General features: G+C 36.9%; 1 protein-coding gene across 44 annotated transcripts in view; it reads left to right on the top strand.

Moving 5' to 3' along the window:
- The window catches only part of RBFOX1 (RNA binding fox-1 homolog 1), a 541,423-nt gene that overhangs the window by 383,934 nt on the left and 133,630 nt on the right, over window positions 1-23,859 (top strand). For 4 of the 44 annotated variants that reach the window (XM_085514244.1, XM_085514241.1, XM_085514229.1 and 1 more), the window contains exon 1: window positions 19,475-19,704. The exons of 38 other annotated variants lie outside the window; for them this stretch is intronic. The gene's annotated coding sequence lies outside the window, so the exon portion shown is untranslated. Of the gene's footprint in view, window positions 1-10,724; window positions 10,820-19,474; window positions 19,705-23,859 lie in introns of those variants that run through there. 2 more of the 44 variants (XM_085514245.1, XM_085514246.1) reach the window with 2 other exon arrangements.

Here is a 23,859-nt window from a genome sequence, read left to right as displayed (position 1 = left end):
GACTCCTACATATCCTCCTTGAATAATACAGTAAGCCACGTGTGTTTCAAGTCCCATGTGGTTTCATGTTAGTCAGTGAGATGCTTTTGTGAGTGATATTGCTTCTGTAGTAGCTGTTTAATGATAGTTTTCTGATTGATCAAAAGATAGCAGAGAAACATAAGTATTTCATAGAACTGCTTAAAATTAAAAATTATTAAGGTGATGAAAATCACTTTGAATGTTCAGAAATTCCTGTCAGGCCCCAAACGTCATCATGTCAGTTTGGCCTTCCATTCCAGTAGTACAATATTGATAGTATTGATTAGAATTATAATAGCATATTAATTGACAAAGGGCAACATTTTATATGGTCTGAAGAGCAGATCTTTCAATTCTCTGGGTCATCACAGCTGACCTGGAAGATTTGACCTCAAGTAGTAGATATACTTTATTTAAATCCCTTTACAAAATTTTCTGAAAACTGTCTTAAGACTTTTCCTAAGTTACATGCAATAAGGGGGATGGAGTATTGGTCATATTGTTATAGAAGAGCTTGGCTTGTTTAGTCAAACAACAACAACAATCAAAAAACCATACAAACAAAAAAAATCTTGAGAAGAGGAAATATTCTTCCTCAACTACCCTGAGTTAAGCAGATTAAAATGTTCACACCAGTTAAAAATGTGTGTTGGCAGAGATATGTTGTCCATTGTAATTTGAGGGTAAATAGTAAAGAACCTTTAAATGGCCAAATTAGCGAAGTTCACATCAGCAAGTAACAGGAGTTCAGGTTCAGTGTGGAGTGGGGGAGATAATTACCAAATTTATTAGGGAGTAATAAACTGAAGTTTTTTAGTGTGCATTAGTCCATGTGCTGAACTCACTGATTTAGGAATTACCTTCAATTTCTGCTTTCTTTCCAAGAAAAGTCAAAGTCACAGATGCTCTGGCATTTTCTACTGCCAGAATCCCTGCAGTTGATGGGATTAACCTGCTAAATTTGTGCATGAGTAATAGGAAGTGTGTTTTCTCATCCACATTCAGTAATGCACTCTTGTTACTACCTTTCCTTGGTGATAGTGATACTTTTCCTGAACCTTATCTTTTATGCATGGAAAAATCTTACTTTGAAATGTACACCATTTTGGATGAGCAGTGGTTTCAAGTCATTGAGGACACACCAGTTAGTTTGTGATGCTGACTGTGAGGTCCAGGGTTCTGTGCAAATACAAATAGCCCATGCTATTACGTGATGGAGGAATTAAATTCTGTATCAGTATAAAACAAAATGACAGACTGTGTCGAGTTGCCTTATTTCAGGGGAGGGTTAATTGGAAATGCAGCTGACACAATGTGTGTTGAGGTGGAAAAAAATAACAGAAGTGACCGCAGTCATTGAATGCAGCCCACATGTTTACCATTTTTCGTTTTCTTCAGCATTTAGGTACAATTGAACTGACAGAGTGTGCAGCAAATGGATGTTTTCCATGTCTTTCTGTACATGCTGTCGAATTCATATATTTTTTAAATTGCTAATAAGTACAGAGGGAAAAAATGATGTATTCTGAAACTATACTAAATGTCAAATATTACACTGTATAAAGACCCTTCTGCCGCATGTAGAATCAGCTGCATGTATAAATTTTTCACGTGTAACATCATACTTGTAATTAACTTTTGAAGAACACATTGTGCACAAAATATTAATTTTGGAATTAAAATCTCAGTCAAGAAATGGCTTGATGCCTCCTTTGTCATAGGATTTAAAGCTCTGTATAGCTGTGTGCTTACGTTTTTAATGAGTGCATCAGTGAATTAATGCTATTTTCAAAAGTACAGCACGGTCCACTGAAAATACAGCAATTCTAGGCCAAACGTAAGACTTACAGTTCTCTGTGTGCAGACATTGTTGTTAGTATAATAAATCATGGAAAAAATCCAACCTGACTTCATTTCACCTTCAGGATTCAATAGAATCACATTTGATAATCATTCACAAAGCCTTTTTGTAGTTTTAAATAAGGTTCCAGTGATAGGGAACCCCAGGACTTAGCCTTGTGTGGATATATTTTCATATTCTTGTATTATTTCCAGTGTCCTGAGGTTATCCTGCACAACAGATCCTATGCATTGCCCACCTTGCATTTTTTAAACAATTAGTCATGTTAAGCAATCAGCTATGTAAGCATTTTAAACTGTCATTCAATTTACATAGTACAGTGCCAATGCATACCTAGATACTTCATATGAACTGAGAGCACTTTACCATATGTATTTTCATTAGCACATCTAAATACATATTATGATATTTATTTAACTACATCTTCATTATATCTTAATCTCAGAAAGCAAGGAGCATTTGCTTGTGTCATGTGTTGAGATAGTTATATGTGTGAAAGGTTGAAGTATAGCTAGGAAGATGTTCAAGAATTAACACTTGCATCCATTTGTGGCTTCGAACAACTGGTTGTTTCTTCATTTCAGTTGGATTAGTCTCCACTTTCTCTTGGCCATTGTACACAATTTGCCATATGGATTAGTAGCCAAGCAGGAATTAAAAGTTTTCATTATTTACCTTGGTTAAAGTAAAAGTGAATGTTTTGGTAACTTTGTAGTATGTTGTAACAGAGTATATCGTAACTTAATTTTTAGATTGATTCTTGATTTCCAGATGTATTTGAAAATTTAGTGTATGCCGTAGGATTAGAAAGAACCACCGGAAAATAATATGCAATTACAGACATGAGAAGTGATGTTAAATCTGTTGCAGTTCCACTACAAAATGAGTGAAGATTCCGTAGGAAGTGAGTATCTAGCGAGTGCCAAATGATAGTGCCTCTTTTTCATGCCTAGTTAATTTAGCATTACTGTCTATGGAGAAATCAGATTTGTCATTTCTGAGCATTCTGTTGTCTTTTGAGTGGAAGTGAAGGTTTCCTGTCAAACAAATAAATTACAGTTTGGGAGACACCTACCTTTACTATAATTTTAGCCCTGTTTCTGGTATTACTGTTTTAATCTAATGCATCTTTCACCTCTATCCGCAGTGTTTTTCCATCAGTGTCACCTAAAATCTGTATGTTTTTCCTAATAATGCTAGTACTGAATTAAGACAGTAGCTATTAATTATTGTACTGTCAAATTCTGGTGTCCGATTAGAGAATTCAAGAATGACGCTAGTGTTTTAATAATTAAACAATTACATATTTATATGGTGAAGTGAAGATCAAAACTGCTTTGGGGCAGGGCAGACCTTAAAGTATGATTTGGTCAACAGATCTGTTATTAATAGGGGTTTCCATCTATCCATATGCTTGCTGGAACGTTACAAGGAGCTGCAGCTCCTTCAAAATGACGCTTTTTATTGATCAGAACTGTTTTTTTCCCTTGACTCAGTGCCCTATCTGTGAAGTAAAAGTGCTGACTGCCGCACACTGCTGATTGCAGAATTTTTGACAGCAAAGACCTGACTCTTCCTTAATCCATGTAGCTCTATTGTACGAATTACAAAGCTTATGTGACAGACCTGTTCTGTATTCCAAGAACTGCAACATGCCTGTCATCAGATAGAAGCAAGAATGCACAAGTCATCACTTTACTTTGGAAGCAGAACAGATGATTGAAATTATTTCTTACTACTAACTAATTCCCCTTTTAGTAGAGATAAGCTGCTTTGTTCAGCTGTAAATGAAACATTAGGGTATTAGCTGTCAAGCCAGAAGTATTGGAGCTGCGAAGATTTTATCAGCGCTAGTAACATTTTGGGCAATAAATTGTTTTGTTGGACAGAATACTAATCTTCAGAGGTACGGAGAAACAAAGCTCATTAAGGTAAATGCTTAAAGCAAGCAGAAATGAAGGGGAAAAAAAAAACAAAGACAAAGGCTTATTACCTGTGTTTTGGGGATAGAAGAAACATTTGCACTTTCATATCTGTGTAGCATTGAAGAATTATGTGCTGCTGTTATTAAAAAGATGCATTTGTAGTCGTGTAGAATGCTTTCTGAATATATCCAAGGGACAAATGTGTTCTGAAATATCAACAGAGAGCTGTAGTAAGTGATGGGGTTTTGGAAATTGTTTTGTTTTCCTCTGGGTGAAATCAGGTGTCTGCACATTGTCCTGTACCTAGCGTTCATCAGATTAATAGGCTGCCATTATTAAGTGAATGTTGGAAATAGAGAAAAATAAAAGTCTACATTGCACTAAATACTTCTACCCATATATATTTATATAATAAATATATATATGTACTTACATTAAATTTTTAAGGTTTTGTAGTGTAAAGCAGAGATGATGAAGAGCTATGTCCCTTTTTGGGATCACAGCTGAAGAAAAAAAAAAGTATTTGGAATGAGATGAAAGAAATACGGCTCTGTATGTCAAGAATGGAAGTGAGCTTGCTATCAGAAACAATGAAATAGGAAGTAAGTAAAATAGGTCAAAGGAGTTTGTGAATTAAAAAGCCAGAGTACAGGCAGGAAGGAGCCAGAGGGAGATACTGGTGTTCATCATTATGTGTTTGAAGCAGCCTTTTAGAAAACTGTGAAATAGAAGTGATTTTAACACATAAGACCAAGAAAGAAAATATGCAGAAAATTCAAATTTGAAAAAAGTTGAAAAATGAAAATTGCAGTAGGAGATTCCACAGTGCATCTGCACAGCCTGTGCCACTGCTCACTCAACAGCAGTTTGGGAGTTGGTGTTTTTGTTGTTAGTTTGCTTGTTTCTGATGTCCAAAGGTAAACTGTCAGGAGACCAAAATATCGGGGATATTTCACTCACTTTCCCTTCTCTTTGGGGGGAAATCTTGTGTTTTCTTAGATGTTTGAACAGTTGGGTGCCATGCCCTGTGTTAAGCACAGAGGCTTGATTTTGGGACATGAACCATGGTGTCATTTGACAAAGTTGATGTTTATTTTATAAACAGTTTTTGTAAGTATCATGTTTTCACAGTTAGATGAGAGATCTTAAAAGAAAAGGTCTACTGTGAAGATTGGTTCAAAAAGCTATTGTTGAGAAGCTGTAAATCACAAATTACTCCAAGCAGTTTCAATAATCAAGTACTTATGGTTTCAGGTACGGTTTTAGTTTTATATTTTGTTTTAAGAAGGTGATAAATGAATTTATGTGCATACATAACTGTATGATTTGCGTAGTCCTAGGAAAAAGCCATACGGGCTGCCTAGAAGCCTTCGGCTTTAAGAACTAGATGCACGCAGGCTGACAGAAGGCAGTTATGCAGATACCTAGAAAATATTCAGGGATTTCCTCACTGCATATCAGTGAGAAGGAAACTGTTTTCCTGTGAACATGTGCTATAGAAACCCTGGATTTCAGTGGCTCATGTGGCTACAGCTGAAGCTATGAAGCTGAATTAATTCTTGACATCACATCAGGGAAGCCACAACTGAATCTGGGCTACATGCCTTGTCCTTTGCTTTCATGTGAACAGGAAAACAGAAATGCCAAGTCTGTACCTCATACACAGATGAGGAAGATTCCTTCCTGGATTAATTGATGTTAAATCTAGAAATGTCTATTTCTAGAATCACAGAATGCTTTTCAAAATGTATTTAAAAGACAGTAATAGAAATTTGACATGCCCTAAATAAAACCCGTGTGTCCCTGACAAGCGTAGTCATTGTACTCAGGGTACTTTTGGATGAAGGCATAAATGGTTGGAAGGGGGTATCTGTAGCATATGAAATAGCTTTCAACCAGGACTGTAAGCATGTTCCTGATTCTGAAATGTGAGGTAAAAGAGCCTATTCTGAGTTCTCTAATTATTTATTAGTATTCTACAGTAACTGTTTTTTTAGTTGTTTTTTTTTTCCCCCCCCTTTTTTTTCTTTTTTATTTTTTTTTTTCTTTTTGTGTCTTGTGTCAATGTGTAAATTCGGCTTTGAATACTTTCTTCTTTTGGAATCCTGATTGGCAATTACTGAAATATTCAGTCCATGATTGTTTCTCGCATTTGAAAGCGACTTGTTTTTATCTGACATCTGATTGCGTTTGGGGTTTGTTACTGACATGAATTGCCAGAGAGTAAACAAAAAATTTTTCTGTTGAAATACTTTGTTCTTTTCTTTACCTTTGGTGTTCTTGGAGAAGCTTCCAAATAGACGGAGCTCTGAGAAAACAGAATTTGCATTTGTTGTTGAAGTGGAGGAGGAGAGTTTTCTGTGATTATCGAGTTCCAGAATGTGTGAATTTTGACACCAAAGAAATGGTTGAGGATCCGAGGAATCTGGCTTTTAGAATTTTAGTACTGCATCAGGAATACTATTCCAACAGGGGGTCAAGATGCTGACCCAGTCCAAACTGCAGCTGGCTCATTGCCTAACAGTCAGATTTAGCCCAAACCAGGCTGGGCAGTAGCCCTGCAGAGAACTGAACTGAGTTCCTGAACCACAGTTGCTTTGGTAGAGGGTGGTCCAATAAACTACAGGATCAAATGCCAATGATGGTACTCTGTGATGTTACTGTAAAGCACCAAAAATGTTCATACTTTCATGAAGTGATACATAGCCTGGGGAAAAAACAAACAAACCACTGTCATCATGCTAACTGTTGAGTCAGTATTGACTGCATGTGTTTATAGGTAAATAAATATTTTGGACATCTGTGAGATGAGACACAAACTTCACAAGCTTAAATGTACCTTTTATGTTTATTGATGAGAAAGCAGCATATTAAATCTGTGATTTATGGAACTTGGCCAATGATAGAAATTTCGCCATTGTTTAGAATGAGTCAGTTAAAACTAAGGTAAGTACCATTCAGCATTTGGTACTTGAGTATGCTGGAACCAGCTGCAGTACAAGACTAGAATTTTCTGTTTAGTGCACTCTTCGATGCAGCTCTCTTTTGTTTCAGCAATAAGAAAAAAAGAGTGAAATAACATAAGAAACCTGACAGCAAACTTTTTGAAGAGACCAAAATGTTTACAGTATCTGTACAAGATAGTCGATGAATACCTTACACCCTTACACTGTATCATAGAAATGGTTTACTGCAGTATTTGCTGATAAAATAGTATATTTTCATTTGTACATATCTGTTTAATGTCAGCCTTTTGCCTTTACTGCTCGGGTTTGTGTGTCGAGCAGCCATGAAGAGAACAGTAATAGTGTTTTGGTTACTGCTGGGGTATTGCAGATTGTTCTGGGATTTTTCAGAGTTGAAACTCCACAGTGCCAAACTTGAAAGGAATTTTTCAGGTTCCTTATCCATTTGCATCCTTTTCATGATTGTCGTGTTGTTCCTGACCTCCTCATCCTTTCTGTGTCATTACTGTTTTACTTGCACTGTGGTTTGTAGACCTAACTTTGCTAGCCAGAAAAGAGAATAATGGAAAGGTAGTGCTGAAAAACTGTGTAATGTTGTTCTATTCCTGAAGCTTCTGGATGAATCTGTGAATTGCTGTATTGAAGGTGCTTGAAATTTTACAGTCTTTGCTGACAGGAAAACTAGGAGAATCTATCAGCACAGTACAACGGATGGACCACATTCCTCAAATAATCCAGTCAATTAAAAATTGATTTTTGTTCTAGGCAGTGTGGTGGTAATGTAGTGGGGAGACAGTGTATGCATTACCAACAGAGCTCTCATCAGTTAAGTGATATTTAGGTGATCTTCTGTCATGGGAGAAAGCAGTGCAGTTGATGATCTTTGCTACTGAAGAAGCTAAATTGAAGTGTCAGATACCAGAATTGCATTTTATTTCTAATATGTTGGCCTGCCAGCCTGGGAGAAGCTATATGAAGTCTGTGAATACAAGGGGACAAAAGTGCTAAATCTAGCAGAAACTGAATGGTTTGGGGAAGATTAAACTATAACATGGCTTTTAGAGCCTTCAAGTAAATGCATTTAAAGAAATTGGATCTTGAACTCCAGTTGCTGGACCTTTTATCTCCTACCTTTCTTCTTTTTCCCTGACTGCAGATCAGTGGTAAAGAAAAAGTTGTGCGTGCTCTAAATTTCACCAGCCTTTTTCATTAAAAGAAAAAGAGGTTATAATGCCAATGAGAAGTTAGAAAAAACATCTTAAGATTGCTGAATCAAGAACACACGCACACACGAAAAAGCCTTAAAAATGTTCATTGAAGAACGTATCTGGTTGGCAAGATCCTAATTTATAGAATGTGAGGGAGGTACCTTTCTCAAATATTGGAAGCATGCAGAAATGTACAGTCATGCAGACTGAACTCTTCTAAATATGTATTATAGTGCTCTGCAGGGTGTTCTCTAGAGAAACAGCACCAGCTCAAAAATCTGAAATTAATCTGGTTGTCTCTAGGTTTGAGCATCTTGGGTTAATGTTAGATTTGCAAACTTTTCAGCAGAACAGAAAACACTTGTCTGAGCTTCTTGTTACTGGTGGGAAGCTGATGTTGGGTCTGCTTTTGGTTAGGAGATGTTGCACTCCAATGCTATGACACTGAAAGCGTACTTTACAATTTTGCAGTTGTTATTTTTTTCCCTTTTCTCTCTTTTCTTTTTTGAACAGGATGAACGTTTTCCCTTTGTTTTTTCTCAAAACAAACTCTAACTATCCTGGTGCACCTGTGCCTCTCCTGACAGGTGGCTGCATTTTAGTGGTGGGTCTGGTGATTCAGATATCTTTCATCAGAGCTGTCAGGTTTGTGAGGTTCAGCTTAATCTCTGCAAAGAGCTTTCTAGTCCTCAGGAGACAGATAGGCATAAGTGGACGTAGAAGTGGTTCTGCTGTTGAAAGTTTAGAACCTAATTTAAAATGGATGTTTGTTAGAGAACTCTGTATCTCAGTGGTCTTCTTGTATCCCATTGCCATACATTTCTCATCTTGGATTAGATTTCAGCATCCAGCATTAACTGCTTGCAATATGAGTGCATCAAAGATGGATGGGAAAGGTGAGTGATGGTGCTAAATAAAGGTAATTCAGTACCTGTGGTCCTACACTAATCTCATGCTGCATTTTGAACACTGCCTGACTAAAACCTTTGACATCACAAAACCAAATTGAGTAGGGAAAACTGTCTTCATAATCTTAAAAATATTATGCTGTTTTCATTGGAAGACACAGGTGAAAAAGTGTGAGTATAGGCTCTTAGTACATTCATTAATTGAAATTTTGTTTTAAGATTGCTTTTAAGAAGTTAAAAGTATTCAGTAAAAGATGATCTTGGCTGTGTCCATAGTTATATTTCATTAGTTTATGCACAAATTGTTCTTAAAGGCAGTTGTTGGAGTTTCAGTGCTGTGGGATTGAAAAAAAAAGTTTGGACTTCAAAACTCTTCAACACTATTTGAATATGAGTGGCTAACTGTGATAAGTATGTTAGGCTCCCTTCTGTTAATTACAGTATTTCAAATGAGACTAATTTGACAGCTACTGGCTCATAAAATGCTAAGTACTTCCTATACTGCTACTTTTGAGGAGTCCTCCCCTTCCCATCCCCCATGTGAATACTTTCTGATAGGACTTCATAATTTACAAGCTCTGCACTGAAAGCAGATAATATCTAATTACCTACTACTTCTCTGATTAGTTTGAATGATGGCTCTTTGCTCATGACAAAATGGAAAAGATTTTACTGGTCCTTGACAGGGAGGTGTGGACAATAAGAGGGCTGGTGCTTTCTCTAGAAATTCATTTTTTGTCACACTGTATTATTTTGCATACAGATATTGGTTGGTTTGTTATTATCTTTTGCTGGGGGTGACAGTTGGATTTATCGTAAGTATCAAATCTTAATTTTCTTCCATGTTTTATTATGGTAGGGATAGTATTTTTTTTTGTTTGCTTGTTTGTTTTGTTCTGTTTCCTTTTTTTTTTTTTTTTTTTCCCCTTAATAGCAGGAGAATGAAAAGCTGTTTGAATACTGACCTCAAGACTGAAGCCAGGCACTGTGGTCATGACGTGACAATGCTACAGAAATATCCACTGATGTTTTGTAAAGTCTAAGAAAAGATCTGTTTTCTTGTTAACTTGGATTTCCTACTTTTTGAGTGTTTTAGAGAAGTGACTTCATCAGAAGGATGTATAGAAAAAGCACTGCAGCTGTAGTAACTTTTCTTCGGTGGTTTTATTGTAGTTTTATCCAAACTCCACCAGGTGCTGCCAAAGAACATGTAGCCAAAGCAAAGTTTACAGCTTAAGTATAAGTTGCTTGGAATGTGTGTGCACACAGTCATGAAAACAGCCATTAAATCCCTTTAGAGAAGTAGGGGCATCTTTCCTGACCTGATTAGGAGCACACTTACATCTTGGTAACTGAGTCCTAGGAAGAAAAAATATGATGGGAAGAGTGATGTCATTTATTGATAGTGTGTTCTTAAAAATGCATTTTCTTATGACACATTGTTATTTCTTTACATACATTATGGGAATAACAAAAACAAACCTGTGATTACTTGTTAAAGCTGTGCAAGTGCTCCACCCTGTTGCTTCCTTATTTTGGGTGGTGGAGTATTTTTTCTTTTCTCACATGTTCAAACTATTGAAGTTTCAATTTAATTTGGATTTATATTTTTATTTTTATTTAACATGACAACAGCAAAAGTTGCTATGAATGCTTTATTTCTATTAACTTCAGTGAAGATGATTCTTTCCTTTGTTTGCTTTTTGTCTTGCTGAGTCGGGAGCTTTGTATATCACAAGTCAGCTCTGTTTCAGGCTTTTCTGGGAAGAGAATTTGCTTCCAAAAGCCAAGGTTTGCTTGAGGTAATAAGAGCCCCAAACTTGTGACTGATCACAACAGTGCAGCACAAAATGCTCAGGCAAACAGCACTCAGAGCAGCAGGAATCAATTCAGAGACTTGGCGCAGAGCAGTTTCTATCCTGCCTCCCTGGTGAGTTCAGCCATTGTGCCTTTGACATGAAAAGCAGTGTGCATTTTAATTGCAATACTTATTTTTGAACTGTTGCTCCAGTATTAGCATGGTTTAAGTCAAAAAGAGCGGATCATGGACTGTGCAGTATCGGTTGCCAGGAAAGGTATAATCAGTGTCTGCTGGTGCAGGGGATGGGGAAAAAAAGAGAGCAAAAAACCCTTGTATTAGCTATTGCGTTGGGCAAGGAACTTCTAGGGATTAGCCTTGTAGGTAGTAATGAGCAATCACTTGTGGTAGCATTAAGTTTCATATATGCTATGTTAGGTTTTTTTGCTTTGTGTAATGAAAGCCTGGAATTTATTGCCGTGCTCAGTTTCTATTAAAATGTTGACTGAATGCAAATAATAATAATAATAATGAAATAAAAAGATTATTTGGGGTTAGTCTGGCATAATCAGGGTGGATTGAAAAGAGATAATCGCTGTGGGAGAAAAGAAAGGGGTAAAAAAATGACAAGTAGCAGTTACTTTATACAGCAATGGATCCAGAAATGTGTCTGCTCAGTCTGCACAAGAAAAGTCATCTCTTGCAAGGAATTCATGGCAGTGAATTCACCTGGTAGGATTTAATTATGTTTTGAGAATTAAGATTGTCTACCTTTGGGATATGGGCTTCCTCATTCTATTTCCCTTCCTCCACCAAAAAGCCAGCAATCACTTAGCTGAATTTAGAAAATTTTAGCTACTGTAAATACAGATATCAAAAAATGTTAATATATGAGTACTGAGTTCCTTTTTCTAAGTGCACATGTAATAGATTATTCAGTATTACTGTAGCTTTCCTGCGCTCCCATTTTATTGCCATCCAAAGGGGTTTGACGGAGAGGTAGGAAAAGAGGAAGCATAAATTATCTTACCAGTGTAAGATTAGATCTGCACTGAAGCTAGTAGGTGTAATACAGATGCTATGATCAGGTGCTCAGAGCCAAAATACTCACAGCCCTTGTGCTATTCCAATCAAAGGTACTGAAGATTGAGCAGTTCTCTGATGTGGTCTTATCAGTTTGAGTATAATGTAAATCCTGTTACAGCAGCTTTGTCCGATCTGCCTGTAGCTTTGTTCTGAACCTTTCAGTAACAGTTCACTGAAGCAGAAAGAGCCCTGTGAATTGATATTATAAACCTGCATGGTTGTTTTATTCATTGTTGAAGCAACAGAATATAACAGAAGTATTTATTTCAGTGGATCGAGGATACCTTTTTTATTATTATTTATTCATTCTATCAGTGTGAGCGGGGGGGAAAAAAATGCTCTAAATGCAAAAGAGGAAAAGCTAATACTGTAATCATATCCATACCCATTTGGAGCACAATCCCATTGAAAGATAATGCATAGTACTGCATATTTAATTTATTTTACACATTCGGAGAGATTGTTAAAATCCCAAAGTGTTGTGGGTTTTTTTTCCTAGTGATGTAGGAAAACTGCCATGTGACACTGCTATAATCAGGAAATAATGGTTATGTATAATAAAAGCTTCTCATAATGCACCAAGTCTTCCCAGACATCTGTATTTCTCTAAGCACCACCTACCTGCTCTCTTTGGGACTCAGAGGAGCCTGAGAAATTCAAGGTTGGATTGTGTTCAGTTTCTTGCTGGTGGGCATTCCTCACTGAAGTTGAAGAGTGTGAAATTTCTCTTTAGTCTCACTGCTTTGATATGGTATTTGCCTAATAATCAAACAAATTAAAGCATGGAAAAAAAACTGATAAGACTGCAATGTCTTAAAATTAAGGGGCTGAAATATTAAATTGGCTTGATGAGAATAATGCCGTGGATCGTGTTGACCTTTATTCTTGAAAATCAGTTTTTCTCTTGTACATCAGTAAGAAATGTTACAATGCTGAGACACTAAAATGAGAATTGGAGCTGTTGTTGCTCTGTTCTTAACAATTCATGTTCAGTTGTGTGTTTTGTTTTGCTTTGTTTAATCCAGAAAAGTGATTGGAAACTTAGGGCAGTAAATAGCTGATTTATTTGTACATTAAATATTGTAAATGTCTTATGTAAAAACAGGCATGCTGAAGTTGCTTTCAATTAAAGGGGGGAAAAAAGAGGCTTGTAACCTCTTCATTGAAATTAATAGGTGTAAGTATTACTTTTGTGGATAAGAAATAATTTAATCAACTTCCATATCTCAGATCTGGCTTTCCAATTAATGCTATGTAGCATTCATAGGAAGGGCAGGCATGGTTTCAGTTTTATTTGATAAGTGCCCACAGGTAGCAGTGATGCAGTCCTGCAGTCAGGTCCCCTCTGGAGGAGTCCTGGCTCAGGAATCTGAAACACCTGAGCGAGGAAGAGCCTCTGCATGGCTGTGCACAGCCCTGTCTCAGAGCCTGTCAAGATGGAGCAAGGCTGGAAGCTGTGGAAGAGCTAACTGAGAAGCAGCGAAAGATGCCTGCTTGCATTTCAATTGTGAGACAGGTGTGTGTTAGTGAGGGAATTGTGTGTTCTCAGTACTTTGTGTGAAGTGTAATGTGTTTTCACACAGAGGCAGAAATCAGAGAAGGTCCAGGTGGATGCAAAGAAATGACTGAGGAGCCCATGTGTGTGACATAACAACTGCATTACAGATTGAAAATTGAAAGGCTTTTATTTGTTTATTTCATTTTATTTAATTTTACTTTGTTTTTTGGCCAGGTAGAATAATACGAAAGGTAAAACATTTTGGGTTCATTTTGCATTTTTAAACAATTTCAAAGTGACAGGAACACCACTGATTTCCCTTATGTAGCCATTCCTCTCTTTACATATCAAACAGCTGTATGTGCTTTTATAGGACGAGCATTCTGTTATTAATCCTTGACAAAGGTCCCAGAGGTTTCCAGAGGCTTGAAACAATAGGCAGCATGGATGTAACATGAGTAACAAATACAGTGAACTGTGAATCTCAGAGGGTAATTAATTACTTCATTTTCGGTTTCAATTCTAGCTAAAGAAGTCAGGGATTTGTGAATGCAATAAAATATAAAGAGGAATATGTGGAGTGAATGTTGCAGAATGCCATCTTTCTGGTATGTACCCACACCGCTCCTTGGTCCAGGTGCTTTGTGTGTTGGCTACAAGACATACTCACGTTCGTAGATTATGAAAACATACTTGTTTGTATTAGCAAGATAAATGTTTAACCAATTTAGTAGTCACATCCTTCTGTCTGTGACCAGAGTAAGCATTTTCATTGATTCAAAAGAGAGAAGAGTGAAGCCCATTTGTTTGCACAGTAGGAAAGTGGAATTGTCTCAAGTTGATTTTGTTTTCATTTGTATGTTTTTAATATTGTTTTTGTATGAACTCTATTTTAGGCATTTCTGAAGCAAGCATAGAGAATTAGGGCATATATAGCGTTGTGTTCTTTCACCCCAGTGTACGTATGCCTGGAGTTGGTGGAATTTCTTGCGGATCTGTTTTTGTGTTAAATCTCTGTTTGGAAACAATTCCTCCTGTTTTCTACTCTGTAAAGCTGTGATATTTGTCCAAGGATGAGCTGCATTCAACATTTTGTTAACTGAAATGGGAAGTGACAGACTGACTAAAAGAAAATCTCCGTGCCAGAGAAACAGATATTACTTCTTCCTCACAGATTACTGTATGCCTGGACTCTGAAGACTTTGAGATTACGGATATACGGAGGTTTCATAGCGATCCATGTTAAGCTAATGTGATCAGAAGAGAGAGTTCTGTATCGTATTATTCTCCACTCTATTGCTTGATTGAGATGGTCAAAGCTGGAGAATATTGTGTGGAAAAAAGGATAGAAAAGAGAGAGAAAATAAAGAACAAATTTGTTAGATATATTTTGTTTGCATTGATTTTCACTGCGGGTATATATCTTTCCTTGGCAGATGTCTTCAAAATAATAACCTAATAGATAATACCCTGCCACATAATTTTGTATTTTTATTACTTCTTTTTATTGGTATTTGTAGAATAATTTAATCATTGAAGCTAGACTGCACCTGCACACCAAACAAAAATATTTTTCTTTAATGTATTTTGAATGTTTTGTGGCCAAGTACAACAAAGCTCTGCTCACTAATTGTGCAGCTATAGGAAGTCAAAATGTAACTGCAGAGTTGATTAAAAGGAAATAACACAAAGATTCTGAAGAATGAGCGCAAGAAACTATAGACGGCATTTTGGTCTTTTTAAAGTACACAAGACAGCCTGTGTTCTCCTTTTTAGTCAGTGTTTATCAGATTGGTGTTTGACAGATGAGAGTTGGGGTGGTTTTGGGGAGTCCCTATTGAGGACTCCTGAGGAGGCAGGATTATAATGAGGTGGGAATTCACAATTTCAGATGCTCTTTTTACACATTTGCTTTGGAAGAACTGGGAACCTTGAGAAATGCAGAGACCCCAGATGTGTGGGGAAATGGGATGTCAGAGTATATATGTCTGATTGCATCGGCTGTATTCAGGTCCTTTGCCCCATCCCATCTGTTAACTGCCATTCCCTGCTATCAACTCTGTTGTGTTTCTACAGGCTTGAATCAAGGAGGTCTCCCCTGCTTTCCCATTCCTTAATGATAGCAGCGAGTGCACACTGTAGGTGAGGAGTCACCACCACAGGGAGAAAGTCTGACAGAGTTGGAAGAAGTCCAGTGGGATTTTTCTTGTTGATCTTTACCTGTGTATTGAAAAAATTGGTGAGCTGCAAATGATGTAATCTAGGAGCTTAATATTGAAAATGGAAAACCTTTGGCTTTCTATCATTCCCTGGTTATAATTCTAAACTTCTTGTTGAACTTAGGGTGGGATATTTTCTGTCAAGTCTAATAGAAAGCAGACCAAAAGCTTCCATTTTGTACCAGCTGTGGTACAGTATAGCGAGGTGAACCTTAGTGAGACTGAAATGCAACTGACCAGGCTGTGTCGTCAAATTATTTGGAAATTAGTTAAGATATAACTGGATTCTACTTTTTTGTTATCCTCATCTTTGTTTGCAAAGGTCATCACACTGTGCGTGAATCAAATTTGGAAAAGAGTATTTGCTTTAGAAGTGGAATGTAAGTAAAGGGCTGTGATATTTGAGAAATGTTAAAATAATATATTCCCGAGCTTTCTTTAACTCTTATATAAAGTTAATTCAGCACCTTTGTGTGGGCAAATTGTGTTCCTCCTTGTCAGAGTTGCAGTTGCTTTTGTTTTGTTTCACATTTGAATAATACATTTGATTACCATGGCAAATGTTGCAGTGTATGCATGCCTGACTGTGGTGCCTAATTAACTGATGATAACAAGGCAGTATTGCCCTCTTCTCTTTCATAGGCAATCATATACATGACAGTTCTTTTATCTTTCTTCAAAATTGACTTGCTCTCACGACCCTTAAGCAGCTCCTGTTTTGTGTGTTTACCTCTGATGTCTTTGCAAGACTGTTAATTTTCTGTGGCATATCCTATCTGGTTGTAATTAACACATCGAACAGCATAGAAATACTCCTGCTTGCAGATGCCTAATGGAGGAATGCTTTCTTCCAGTAATTATACAGCTTCATTTTAGTGATTTCGGTTGACCTACAAGGATTTTTTTTTAGAGAACATCTACAACAATATAGTTCTGTTTAGTTAAGGAAAACCAGCTAAAAACTAGGTTAATTTTGCTATCGTTTACCTGCAAGTGTAATGTAAATATAGAAATGGTGATAAATTTGGTAGAAGTATGCTTTCAGCAAATTTAAATTGGAGGTGAATAGTGCTGTCGTGTGTATATTTAATCATGAAGTCAAAGGCCTTTTCTCGTAATCAGAAACTTCAAGATGCAATGACCTAATTTAAGAAAGCATTAAAGTCATATGTGTGTGTGTGTGAGTGTATATATATAATATTTTCCACTATTGTGTCTTAAGAAAACTGAACTTACATTTCAGATAAATGAGCCCAGGATTTCTATTTATTGTTTTATACCCAGACTGAGATTAAAGCCATAATGAGTACAAGTTCAAAGAGAGGAAGGTATGAGAGAAAAGGTTGGTAGTTAAAGCAATAAAAACAGGGGCAAAAAGAACAGCTTTTCTGAAGGACTCAGGCTGGAATAATAATGATAGAATTGTCTAAATCGATATATCTCTTGTCAGACTCACGTCTGATGTTTGAATCAGTCAGGTCTTTTCTGCAAGAGCTTTCCTCAGGAATATTGAATTATTTATTATTTGTATCTTTTTTCCTTCCCTTTCTGATGATTTTTTTTTCCCTTTTTTTTTTTTTTCCCCTGACTTAGTAAAATTTGTTTTTTATGCTGCCAGGTTCAATGTTGTCTGCTGTTTGATAAATAGCAGTAATTGGGTGTATAGCAGAAGTCGTGTAAAAATGTATGACTTCAATTACATCCAGAACAATTTTTTCTTTATATTGATCTTTTTTTCCTGTATAAGATCTGCTCTTCATAGCCTCCAGTGCTCAGTTTTTAAATAATTACTCTATGTCCATATGTTGGCATGCACTTTTGAACCCATGCATCTTTTTTTTTCCACTTAAAAAAAAGAAAAAGAAATTAAAAAAAAAAAAAAAGTCTTGAATCAGTTCTGCCTGAGCAGTAAGTGAAAAATTACAGTCATCCAGATAGTGAAATATTCATACTGTATTCCAGTCAGATGAGGGATTGCATTACTTTAAAATTACAATGCCTACTTACAGCCTCTGTTTCTCTTGTCTGAGATAATGAAATGAGGGTATTGGCCAATTAATGAAAACATTTTTCATTAACAATTATAATCCAGATAAAATTAAAATATGCTTTCTGAAAGTGACTTTCACATAGTAAATTTGTGCTTATTTGAATCCACTGTTGTATACCGTATTTTTTAGCATTGTAAATATCACCAAAGGTTCTAATGTAGTAGAAATATACTGTGCAATCTCCAGTGTTGCTGAAATTCTCATTGTTCCAGCTGTTAGCCCTTGTAACCGTTTCCCTTTATGTCAGTATCAGACAAATAATTTGATCCAAACATTTGATGCTGATTTAAGATAAAGTTACTGCGTTTGCCCTGAAATGTTCCCATGGGTCAGGATGGAAGATAGGCTGCGTTTCCCATTTGGGTTGGGTGTCTGCTTTGCCTGGGGTTGTTAATGGACCGCATGGCAGTTTAGGTGTGAGCGCAGCCTTTCACAGAAGTTCAAAGCTGTCAGTTGGGTTGTGCATAGGGTGCTGCTGTAGTTTCAGTTACACACATTGACTTTTGTTGCAGGCATTTATTTTTTTTTTTAAGGTAAATGCACCGGAATATTGCTTTGTCCTTGTTAAGTATAGTTGTTGTTCATTACATAAGTCTTCACATGCTATGCTTTGTGCTTCAAACTCTTTTAAAGTAAGATTCAAAGTAGAAGGTTATATAAACAGTCATATTTATGCCATCCAGCAGCGGATCAAAGGGAATATTCTTCACAATCGCAGTTAATGTATGTCATTTGAAAACGTAATTACCTCCCAATTGCTGCCTGCTTCGTACAGCTCTGAGCTGTGTTTTGGAGCTGCAGTGAGGCGGCGATGCTGCTGGCGGACAGCAGCAGTGTGCAGACTGAGCATAGCGTGAGTGGTGAGGTCCGTTCCAGGGCACGTGCCCCACTGACACTTCAGTGGGGGGAAGAGTGAGAAAAGGACTGGCAGATTTGGCATCAGCAGTTGTAATGTGTCGGTGAACTGGAGGAGTTGCTCTTCTTTCTAATGGAGCGAGTTCTCAGCGTATGTTTCAGGCTGTTGATTTGTGTGTTTTTAGGATTTGTGTGTACTGCCAGTGAAATTGTTCCTGTCTGAAGAAGCATTTTGTGTAGGAAACCCTAACTTTGATCCTTTAGAAACGACAGTGTAATTTAATTTATTTGAGGACTGTCAATAAATGCTTGATCGTGCTATAGATTATCGGGCGACGCTGAGGTTAAATAGATAAAGAAGAGTTGGGAGCGTTCTGCCCAAAGTCTTGTTTAAGCCTCACTGGTCTCCTGGATTTTTTTTTGTTTCTTTTTTTTTTTTTTTCCTGTAGCAGTTTGACAAAATTGCCTTTCCTACCAGCAGCCTGTTAGGTGCTGTGCACAGAAACAAAACCCTATTGTTTTAGATTTTCTTTCATATCATGTAGGTGTCTGTGCCATACCACCCACACAGTAAAGCAAGTGAGCTGTGAAATATATTCATTGTTAGAGTACAGGGGAAATGGAGGCAAGCAATCGGCAGTAATAATGTACGACAGCAAGGGGAGGCTGCCAACATTACCTGCATTATTTCGGTTGCCTTTTTCATTATAGGTTCGGGAAATAGGCAGCAATTCGATTATGGCATGATTTGGGATGGAATTGCTTGCCGTTCGCTGACCCTGTCACAAGGGGATCAAATGAGAAGTCAGCTCAAATAAAGTTTATAGTGCATTAACTGGACCAAGCGTTGCCTAGCCTGGGAGCATGATTTTTCATCTTCCAGGGTTTTGTAACTGCTTCTCAGATATATTTGTACCTTAAGGAAAGAGGAGGAAAAAAAAAAGGGGGGGTGGGGGGTGGGAGGGGGAGGGAAGGGGGAGAAGGAAGGATTGGCTGAGATGTATAGGAATGAGCTAGTTGGCCAATAGTGTACATTCTCCTCCCCTCCCATGTGCAAATCTCAGCTCTTCTCTGGCTTGTGAGAAGCAGCATGATTAATAACACTGAGGGAACCTGCCTGTTGGATTATTAATTTTCCATCCCTTTTCCCTTCTCTTACGCATACCCCTGACGTTTTGCCTTTTTTTAAAAGCTTTTCTTTTTCTTTTTTTCTTTTTTTTTTTTTTTCCCCCCTCTCCATGGAGCTCACCACTAGCCACTAACATTCTCGTGGCTATCCAACCCTGCAAGGGCTTACTTCACAGTGGGGTGAGTTTGTATATTAAAATAGGGGATTCAGCAAGGAAGCAGAAAGAATAAAAATAAAGGAGAGAAAGCAAAGATGTCCCTGTGATGCTTGATTACAGTACAGTTGCCTTTAGCTACAGCTGCTAAAACTACAGCTGATGCTGACCTAGAAGGCAATAAATGTGTTGCAGTGTCTGCCTTTTAGTTCTACAGAGTACTGCACTGCATGGACAGATAAACATTGTTTCTTGTTATTTGAACTAATTAAAATTGGCCCTTTAGAAACCTTTGATTGCATAGAGAGGGTGCAAATTGATAGAAAATGGGAGCTAATGATAGTTAATTGGACAAGCTGTGGGGTTTTAGGGTTTTTTTTTGGTGGTGCTCTTTTTTCCTTTTCCTTACACAAGGCTCTTAGAAGACTCATTATGCTGCAAAGAGCTTTTATTATTATCACAAATCTGTTGTTTAGTGATTTTTGTGGAATAATCGTGACAAACTACCAGTAATAGATCAGTATTATTCTTAGTGGGGACGTGGTATGCTGACAGAGGACATTTTAGCAGCAATTTGATAGGGTGAGTGCCAATAATGTTTACACGTGCATGTGATACTGTAAGGTTCTCTCTTTTGATTCGCTGACCAGGTCATGTGTCCAGCCTATATAAAGGAAGTGGGTGTTCCATGTGGATTTCAGATGTCTGGATTTGACTGGTTTAATGAAGTCCAACCTATATTGTTCAGTATATATTTTTTTTCTTCAGATTAATAGGAGGAATAAGAAATTTGCTGTTGTTAATTCACAGCACACTACAGTGAAATACCCAAGAATTTCCAGCTTTGAAATACATTGCAGCATACACACACACACACACACACTATATACTTAAAAAAAACAATTAACTTTTATGAATATGTATATATTTGTACCTGTATCTATCCACACAGTTGGTATTTTTCTTTGTGAAAGTGGCAGACAAGGTAACACAGTGAGAAAGCAGCTTTGATGATTATAGTGAAGTTGGGATGGGATGCAGTACTTCTGTGTTTTTTAATCTATGTTATACTTCTCAAGGTATAGGACAGCAAGGAGTTTAGTTCAGCTGTTTTGCATTTATATAACATACATATTCCAATTGGTTTTCATTTTTCTTAGCCCTGAATTTCTTTGCCTCTTTTGATTTAAAAGCATTTACATGAGAAATACAAAAGATTTCCTACCTAATATCAACACTGGAATTGTTTGTACAGGCAGTCTGCACCATATTTCTGCCTTTAAGCATTTAAATGAAAGAAAATACTTCATAAATTTCTTGTTCTCTTCTTCATTTCTGAAAGAACAAATTGCTGTAAACAAGCTAGCATAATGCAGCATCAGAGTTCAATGTGTTTTGGTATTGCATTGATAGTATTCCTTGTGATTTGGGGTTAAGTGACACACACATTGTTATTAATTTTCAATTACTTTTTACTGGGAATTTTTTCCTTCCTGCAGAAGGACCTATTTAGTTTCTGAAAGGTAGTTTAGAATGTTATTACAAAGATACTGCTTCGAGCTCAGTTCTGGGATGCATAGAAAACCTGCAAGCTGTTTGGCTTATTTATTGTTAAGTGTATTAGTACAGTAGTAGAAGAAATTGTCATTGATTGATTACCGAGTCTTAATTGTTGTGGTGTTGTTTTTTTTTTCCATTCCTTTTTTGTATGTTAATGTTAGGGATACCAAGTTCTGACATACAGGTATAGTGCAAAAAAAGGCTATTATGGCTTATTCTTAAGATGGTATTGATAATGCGTTTTTTAATGATTTATTTTCTATTTTAAAACATAATTGCTGAAACATACTTAAACCTAAAAATAGCAGGCACTCTGTGAGTCTGGTGGTGTTCTGACCTTTGCGTTTACTGTCATCTTGTCACCTGTTCTTGCTGAGTAATAGCCTGACATGTCTCTATCAGGTAGTGCCTTACTTTGACTGACTGACTTACTTTTGCAATAGCAGTTTGGAAAAATGCTTTATTCTAAAACAGTCTTTTTGTTTTGTGGCGCTTTATTTTTTTTTTTTTTCTTTTTCTTTTTTTTTTTTTCCTTAATGGCTGGCTATTAATTTTGTTATTTTTGCCACCTGGAAATTAAGTAAGAAAAATAATGGAAAATAGAATTTTTGATCGAGTGATTGAGCCAATAAAGACTCCAACTACAAAGGAAGAATAAAGCTAATGCCTAAAAGTAAAATAAAATATAAAAATTGATTTATTGGGCGTGTTGAATCTTCAAACCAGCACTTAAAGATCTGTTAGGTGCTATGAAATGACTGCTTGTGGTCCTTATTGAATTTTGTAATCCAGTGTAATGTTATGATACATATAAACTACAAGCCAATGTCAATATCAGTAAGAGTTTTCATTTTCTAAATTAAATAGGTGTTTGCATTTTTCATTTTGTTATTGTTTTTCATTATTAAAAAGAAATAACACTTATGAGTGCTGTTAAGATTTCTATGCTTACAGGAGGAAAGTCAATGTGTAAAAGTAATAGGGAATAAAATAATTGACAGGGAATTAGTCTGTGGCAACTGCCTGGAAATACGTAATCAGTAGAATCTCTCCCACTGCTCTTGTGGAGCAGCATTGCTCCAGTACGGGCATTTTCAACTTATTGTACTACTGACGGATTTGTCTGTAAGTCAGCCTCCAAACCGTGCAAGCCTTAGCTTATCTCGGTTTGAATTCACAGTGTTGACACGCATATATCTAAATCTTAATAATCTCAAGATTGTACCGCATTGGTGAACATGAATTATTTATTTTTTCAGCCTTCAGATACTTTCTTATTTATGTATTTAACTGTTTTATCTATCTATCTATCTATTGCCACAATCATATCTCTTGCTTTTTTAAAAAAAAAGCTTCCTGGTTTCTTTAGGTCGGTATTTACGATGCGCCCACAGTTCTAAAGACGACTGTTAGTAATTCCTAAAGCTCTTAGGGAAGTGATTAGGGAGTCATGATTGCTCACAAATTGAGTCTTTTTTCTGCTTGACACTGATCCTGTGATAGTCTCCCCACTTAATCCTCACTAGCAATTTGCCTATAGTTGCAGCTAACAGGAGGTGATTAGAGGGGAGTTGCCTACTGCCTTTTTACTTCTGTTGTAGTAGCATGTTAGACAGGGGCTAGTGAATCAAAGCTCTTTTCCTATTAACTCAACACCTCCTAATGCATTAGAGCCGCTTTTATCTAATAACAGTGTTCGGCTTCTAGCACTATTTTAGTGTTATTTGGTTTTCCTCTAAAAACATTGCAATGAGCATTTTAAAAACAGAAAACAGAATAGTGCAGTGCTCCACGTTGAAAGCAAAATAATGAAACAAACAGGTCTCATCTTTCATCAGCTGTAACCCTGATTAACACAGCTGAGAATTGTCACCCTGCATCAGCCAGCGAGTAGGCCCCACTTTCCCTGTGCATTATTTTAATTGCATTCCTGGTGACAGGTAACTGATATAATTCCTCATAAGTAATAATGCAGTACACTTAAAATTGCAAACAGCACCAATGAGAAGTGATAATGAAATATGAGCTTGTATGAAGTATCAATTGCGATGATGGGCCTGAGTAAAAATTGGCAAAATGCACACAGATTTTTGACCGCCTGTAAAACATATCAAGGATTAGTTGGCATTTATTTAGTTGTCATTGTATTGTTACATTGCGCAGCCTTAACCTCGAAGTCTAAACTTGAGATCTCCTTTGATGATCTCTTCGGTGATGTCCAATCTCAGTGTCTCACAACAGGTTGACTTGGGATTGTTTTGTTATCACTGAATGTCCATGTGGGAGCAGTCTTGTTTCCTGCCATCTCTGGGGGGAAACCCAGGTGATCAAGGAGAAAAGGAACAAGACCACGCACTGTGTTTCAGGATGAACTTATCCTAGAACATGTCCAGAACCAAACGAATCACGATTGAAGCACAGCTCTATTTATGGCTGCAGGCACTCCAAGTTCCTGAGATATATGGTACTGGCATGCAATTTCTTTTACATGTCTCTTAGTGAGTCATCTGTTAGCACACTGATGGTATGGTTCCTTCAAAGTGCAGTCCCTTGCTTTGCAGTGGCTGCTTAAATAGCATTGGGATGTCCTATTTGTCTTCTCTGTGATTTTCAGATAAAA

Source organism: Coturnix japonica, chromosome 13, assembly GCF_054131305.1.
Source record: "Coturnix japonica strain WE chromosome 13, WE-NBRP24, whole genome shotgun sequence".
NCBI lineage: Eukaryota > Metazoa > Chordata > Aves > Galliformes > Phasianidae > Coturnix > Coturnix japonica.
Note: the sequence above shows the minus strand (reverse complement) of the source record. Positions and strands in the feature narration are given on the sequence as shown.